Source organism: Sminthopsis crassicaudata, chromosome 2 (assembly GCF_048593235.1).
Source record: "Sminthopsis crassicaudata isolate SCR6 chromosome 2, ASM4859323v1, whole genome shotgun sequence".
Taxonomy (NCBI): Eukaryota; Metazoa; Chordata; class Mammalia; order Dasyuromorphia; family Dasyuridae; genus Sminthopsis; species Sminthopsis crassicaudata.
Genome location: NC_133618.1, coordinates 74,573,264 through 74,580,284, shown reverse-complemented (window position 1 = coordinate 74,580,284; position 7,021 = coordinate 74,573,264). Strand labels below are relative to the sequence as shown.

At 34.0% G+C, this 7,021-nt stretch overlaps 1 pseudogene; it reads right to left on the bottom strand.

Moving 5' to 3' along the window:
* Positions 1-6,124: 6,124 nt before the first annotated feature.
* On the bottom strand, positions 6,125-6,609 carry LOC141552642 (rho-related GTP-binding protein RhoG-like; annotated as a pseudogene).
* Positions 6,610-7,021: the final 412 nt, after the last annotated feature.

Sequence of the window (7,021 nt, the reverse complement as noted above, 5' to 3'; positions counted from 1 at the left end):
CAACATTATCAAACATTTAAGAATGCCTGCTGACTGACATTTTTCATACCATGGAAACAAATGTTACATAGAAGCATTAATCCACATAATTTAGGAAAATAGCAGCCATAATAGCATTAACAACATAATTTAAGATGATGAATTCTAAACTAAAGCTATTCAATTAGAACTATTCAAAAGCATAATGGACTGCCTTGGGAGAAAATAGATAACCCTTCATTAGAAGTTTTAGAGCAAAGGTTGAATGAACTTTTCAGATATTATATAGAGTGAATTCCTTTTTATGTATAGATTGGATTAAATGCCCTCTAAGGTCACTTCCCCACTATAAGATTTAGAGATTTTTTTGAATGATTAGAAAGAAACCATAAAAAGCACCTAGGAATAATTTTAGATTGCTAATTAATGTTCTACTGTGTCAAGAATGCTAACAAAATGAATTTCTTATCAATGGGAGTGTTCATATTGAAACCATGAGGGATATTGTAAAGCAAATTACAGTTCTGGGTATGGGGATAAATTGGGCAAACTTTAAGGTTCCTTCCAACTCTGATTTTGAAAATGCTATATATTATTGGTAATAATATTGGAAGCACTTGAAAATATTTTTGAGCCTTCTACAAAACAACATTGAAGCCACAACTAGATACTATGTGAGGACTTAGTTTATTGTTTCTCAAAAAAAGCTCATAATGGAGATATAGAAGGGCTGAAGGTCTTTTATATAAAGATAAACTAAAATACTAATATTCTGCCTGGTCAGACAAAGGATGAGTAGTGATCAGATTAAAGTCTGTGAAATCACAGAGAATATAGAAGGAAAGAGTTAAAAGAGACTTGTTCACTAAATCATAATAATTAGGGGGTTTGGAGACTCCTTGTAGCTTGAATAGTTTGAGGACTAATAAAAATTGAGTATTACTATATGCGACAAAATATTGCATTTATATAACCCATTACCTCAACAGGCAAAAATAAAAATAAGTTCACAAGGAGTTTAAGTAAATTCATGGATGATGAATCCATAAAAACGGATTTATTAAGTGAACATGGAATATTCTGGTACCTTTGCCATAGATGTCATAGAGATAGCCAAGTTTTCTCATAAAACATCTTTAGAAGCAAAATACTGGTTTAGAAAGAGTATTTCTCATGTGTTTATGTTCATCAGTCACTGAAATGATAGATTGATTTCTCTCTTTATTCATTTTTTTCTCATGCTTCTCAACTTTTTAACACATTACTTAGTTACTAAATAAGCTAGTTGAAAACTCACTCCATGTAGATGTTATGGAAACTATACCAGAGACCCATCTTACTTAGGGCTCAAGGAATTTGCATTTTCTGGCACAAACAAAAGAATCAAGCACCAGAGAAATTAAAATTGAATAAGTGTATCCATCTGTCAAGATTCAGTAAAAAAAAAAAAAAAAAAAAAAAAAAAAATTAAATCACATTAATTCCAAGTACTTTTGCTACTTTGTTATTTTAAATATCAAAAGAGATAACAATATTCTTTTTGCATGATTGTTACATTAATAGATATTAGGTCAGCTAAGAATGTTTTTCCTGATTAATTTTTTTCTTTTCTTAATTATATCCTTTTATTCTCAGCTATCTTCACTTTCATTATGCTAAGTAGTCCTGAATCTTTCTCTTCCTTTCTCTTGCATTCATCTTTTGCATGTACTTTTTTTACATAGTTTAGTTTAGTATTTTAAGATCCTGAAATTTCATTTCTATAGTACCACTACCACTGTTACCAATTTCAGTCTCTCTATGACTTTGTAAATGATCATTCTGCCATCCATAATTCACCATGTGGCTAAATTGGTGCTGAATATTTCCAAATTTAGCTAGGCAGATCATAGGATGACAGGTTAAAGGTCCGTTTGGACTCATGATTGAAGCCCTTGTTTCTTGATGAAACTTTCTATAATTTATATGTCATTGGTTTAGCCTTTGATAAGATTACCTGTGTATCATAATTTGTCACAGGAATAGGATTTTAGTAGATATTGGGCTATCAGAACAAACGTATTTGTTTCTCATCATCATCAGCATCACCACCATTATCATTGTATCTAACATTATATAGTGCTTTAAAATTTGGAAAAAAAAAAAAAAACTTTTCACTGGTTATCTTGTTAGATCCTTGGAACAATCTTTAGTAGCACTCTAGATGCTACTATTATTCATATTTAATTGATGAGGAAATTGAAGTAGATAGCGTGTAAGTGACTTGTTCAGAGTCATACAGTTTCTAAGTTTCTTGAGCCTGGATTTGAACTCAGGTCTTTCTGAGTTCAGGTCTATCACCTTATTTATTATGTTACCTAGATGCCTCATGAATTCTTTTCTCTTCTTCCTATTAAAGTTTTCTAATTTCTATTCAATTTGATTCAGTTTGATTTTTTTTTCATGAAGATACTGAGGTTTGAGTTCTGTATCCGTTTTTTTTTTTTTTCTTTAATGATCTTGAAAAGGGACTCACCGGTACTTTCCTTCTGGATAATTTGCTATCATTATAGGAGATATTAGAGTTGGTCATAAGTTGTGTAGTCCAATGACTTGATGAACATCAATCTCTTCTATAATATCCTTGTAAAATAATCCTCTAAATTCCTCTTTCCCACTACTTTCTGAGGCAGTTCATCTTACTTTTAGAAAGCTCTTTTAGTTAAAAAGTTTGTCCTTATAGTGAACTTATGAATGCCTCTGGATAACTTCTGCCCATCACTCCTAAGTTCAGCCTAATAAATCCAAGAAAATCTCTAAAACCTTTTCCTTATGAGATCTCTTTTTTTAAGACATTTCAATTTTATAATTAAAAATTGCTGTCATCTTAGCCTCTCCTACCCACTGCATGATTTCTCTTTCCAAAGCTAAACTGTTGTAGTTATTTAACCAGGTCTCAAATGATATACTCTTTTATTTATCATCATCCCCTGTATATTTTCCAATTTCTTTTTTGGTCATCATTTACTTGATATTCTTTCTCGGTTCTCTTCAGGAATACTCTTTTTGTTTCTGATTTCTCTCACTTTCCCTTTCCCATCTCATCTTTCACTTTTAAATGCCGAATCTCAGCTTAATTCTTGTCTATATCTCTAACCTCTATGGGTTTCTTTTTATAATTTCCAAGTCTTTATCGGTGTTTGCAATACCTCCTCATCTATTACCATTTCTGAATTTCATTAACATGCTATTTACTTCCTCTTTCAGATCATTAATGAAGATGCTAAATGAGAGTAGACCCACCAATCCCTGTGCCACCCCTCTAGACAACTAGATACTCTGCAGTTTGTGATTATTTCTTGTTCGTGACTCTTGAGCCAGTTTCCAAATCATTTGAGAGTGCTCACATCCAAACCAATTTCAATTAAATTTGTGAGCAGAATTTCATGAGAGAGTAGCACCTGCTTTCTGAAAACTAAGATATATATTTTGCATTCACTTAGCCTACTAAAATTAAAATTGGGTCCAAGTAGCAATTACTATACTTTTTCACGGAAGGTGTTTGACCTTTATGAACCCCTCTTTCATGTGTTTAACCCATTTTTCCAATATACTTAAAGTCCTTAGCATTTTCTTTTTTCTTTTTTTCTTAAATAGCATGTGAAATATTATTAAAAAATGTTTTTAGTAGAAAGTGAAATTCTAAATGCCATTTAATAATAACCAAGAATACATTTCCTTATTTTGAAGCTTGACATTGTTTCCCTATTCCATTTATATTTCCCTATTTATATTTATATTTATATTTCCCTATTCCATTTATCATGAAAATTTTGTTGCTTGTGAGTTTATAGAAATAATTATATTTATATGTTTTAATAGCCATTTATAAACTATGATGTATAAATATATACTCACATGAGCTCTGGATTGATATGGAGAGAAATTTTCAATGTGAGCTTGGTTGTTAGTTTCCAAGCCTCTTAAGAAAAATGTATAGTCTTTGAGGTATTGAAACATGAGATATGAGATGAAGTTAAACTGATGGAGTAATTTTTATTAAAGAAATGTACCTTTTAAACTAATATTCTCTATAAACATTAGGAAGAAGAGTAAGAAGAAAAATAAAGAAACTTTCTCTCATATGACCATTTTACTTACTTAGTTTTGATTAAGTAGTAAATAATTAATTTCTTGTGTTATCTAACTGGGGGTAGACTTTGAGTAAGAAGATTTAGGTTCTGAAGCAGCTAAGTAGAGCAACCAGCCCTAAAGTCAGGATGAACTGAATTCAAATTTCATCTTAGACCCTTACTAGTTATGTCATCCTGGGCAAGCCACTTAACTCTGATTGCTTCCAAAAGTTAACAAAGAAAACTCAGGGTCAATTTCAAGTTTTAGTGTTTAATGTCCAGTTGACTATGGACAGTCACTTAGTCTTATTTTATAGATGAAGAAACAGGTTAACAATCAATACACTAATATACTTCACAGTCTTGGGAAAAAAGTGATTTTATTATTATTATTTTTTTTTTAGTTGAGGCAATTGGGGTTAAGTAACTTGCCCAGGGTCATACAGCTAGGAAATGTTAAGTGTTTGAGGCCAGATTTGAACTCAGGTCCTCCTGACTTCAGAGCTATTGCTCTATCTACTGTTACCTAGCAGCTCTGAGGAAAATGATTTTTAAAGCTAAATGTATTATATAAATGTGAATTATTATTAGGCTTCTTGAATTCTGAAATTTTCAAATGGCAAATCACAAAGATGGGAAGGGGAAAGATGGAGATGTTGTCTAATCAAAGTGAGATAAGAATGTATTATTCAGGATTTTATACCACTTTCAGAGTTAGTTCACACCCAAACTGTAGTGACAAACAAATATGACCACAAAGTCGATATGTACACATTTTTTCAAGAAGCCAAGTCATAAATGTGCCTACAATTTTGACTGCAAGTGACAGATTATGATTGTATGACTGGCTGAAGCTTTGCTCAGTGTGAATAATTCTAATTCCATTTAACAAAAAATAAATAAAACTATTGCTTTGTTCTGAATTATACAAATACTGAAAGAAAAGACAATGGGTTTTACATGAATTTTCTGTGAGATGGTGATATGGCCCAATTCCCCAAATAATTAGCAAATTAAATGTCACTTCCTTCCATATAGACTTAGCTTCTCACATTGTTCTCCTGTTTTATTTTTACTTTTCATATGAAATTGGGTGGGGAGAGGGAGAAAGTCTAAGTGGCAGTTTAAATCAAATCTCTTTGAAGGGAAATTCAAATATGTTTGGAATTGCTAAGCAATTTAGCAAATGTTGCAGCAATTCAGGGGAAAACAAAACAAAACAAAACACAAACTACTGAATTCCTAGCTGTCCTTTAAAACTGCAATTGAAATGCAAACTCCTGAGCAATACCTTCCTTGATCTCATCAGCTGGACATAATTTCCCTCATTGCTTGAGGCACTTTGTTCTGTTTCTCCTTACTACACATAATTACATGTATTATTGTTAACTATACTGGTTTTGATGCCTTACCATTACATGAAGATAAGCATAGGCTCAAAGACTTGGAATGGTTGGAGAGTGGGATGGGTCTTTAAGGAGTGCCCTAGACCTAGGGAAGTTCAGAAAATCCCTTGAGGGTTGACCCAAGGAAACTCATTGAAAACTGATGGACTGAGAGAGATGGAAAATACCCTTTCCCTAAACTGACATTCTTCCCCAACTGGACTTAGTCAGATCTGAGTATCAGGGACCGAAGGACAGTGGCTTAAATCTGAAGAAAAGTCAGGACAATATCATTTTCTTCTCTGAATTCCTGGCACTGGAGGAGAGCATTGCACAGAGCAGGAGTTTGATAAATAAATGTTCATTGAATTGAATGTAAAGACTTCCCAGAGAAAGGGGGACAGGAATGTTGCCCCATATCTCACTCTCTTTTTCTGATAGGGAAAGCATAGACATTCTTTGGGGGTCATGTGGCTGGAGGGAGAAAGAGAAGTTAATCAGAACTAGAAGGGAGAAGGAGGCCAAGGCACATCTAGCTGAGGTGAGACTGAGGGAAAGGGGTTCAGGAGCATGGATCAATAGATGGCAATCCCCAGAACAAACCAGCAGAAGTAGAAAGGGGAGATACTTCCTTTCAATGTTGGGGAGTCACAAGAAGAAATAATAATGGCCCTGCTTGAATGGTGTTGGAGTAAGAATGGCCTGGCTAGTGTCAATAAATACTTCTTTGATATCATTCTGCTGCAATGTAGAGCACTTGAGGTAGTGAAAGGCATGAATCTGCTTTCTCAGAACTACACTCTGCAGTTATGATGGATGCCTGGCCCAGCTCCTTTAGCTGTATTTTGTCATCTGCCTGGGCTTGCAGGTTCTTCTTGGTGCCCGTGAGTAGGATGGGCACATCAGAGAATTAGTGACATATTTCTGGATACCACCTGCCATAAATTCTCATAGGAAGGTGGGTTGGCAATGGAGAAACAGATGACAAAGATGTCGGTCTGGGGATAGGACAGGATGTGCAGCTGGTCATATTTCTCCTTGCCTGCTGTTCATGTTCAGATTGATTATGCACTTATGAGAAGGCACATCTTTCCCACTGACCCGTTATCCACCACCACATACTTGCTCTGCATTGTGGTGGCTGCTGATGGTATAGCTGTGACTTACCTTGTTTGTCTCAGCCAGAGGCCCCCCACAGTGGCAGCTAATGTTTAACCTGGTCTTCTTCCTTCCCCTTTCCTGCATATGATAATGACACTGAGAGTTCTGGGGATTGCTGCAGAAACAGCAGCTCCAGGGCTCAAGAAGGAAGTCACTTAATATGTTTTGTAAAGTTGACTGATAGGCTGGCTGAAATGTGATGAATTTTTTTAGCCAAAGAAATGCTTTAATTGTCTATTAAATTATAAAAAGGTTGTATCCTATACCATTGGAGTGAAATTATAAATAAAATGGAATTACCAATGAAATTATAAATATTAGAAATATTGAAATATAGTTACTGATTTTTGTCTTAACCCCTTTTGTCCAATTGTTCAATTGTGT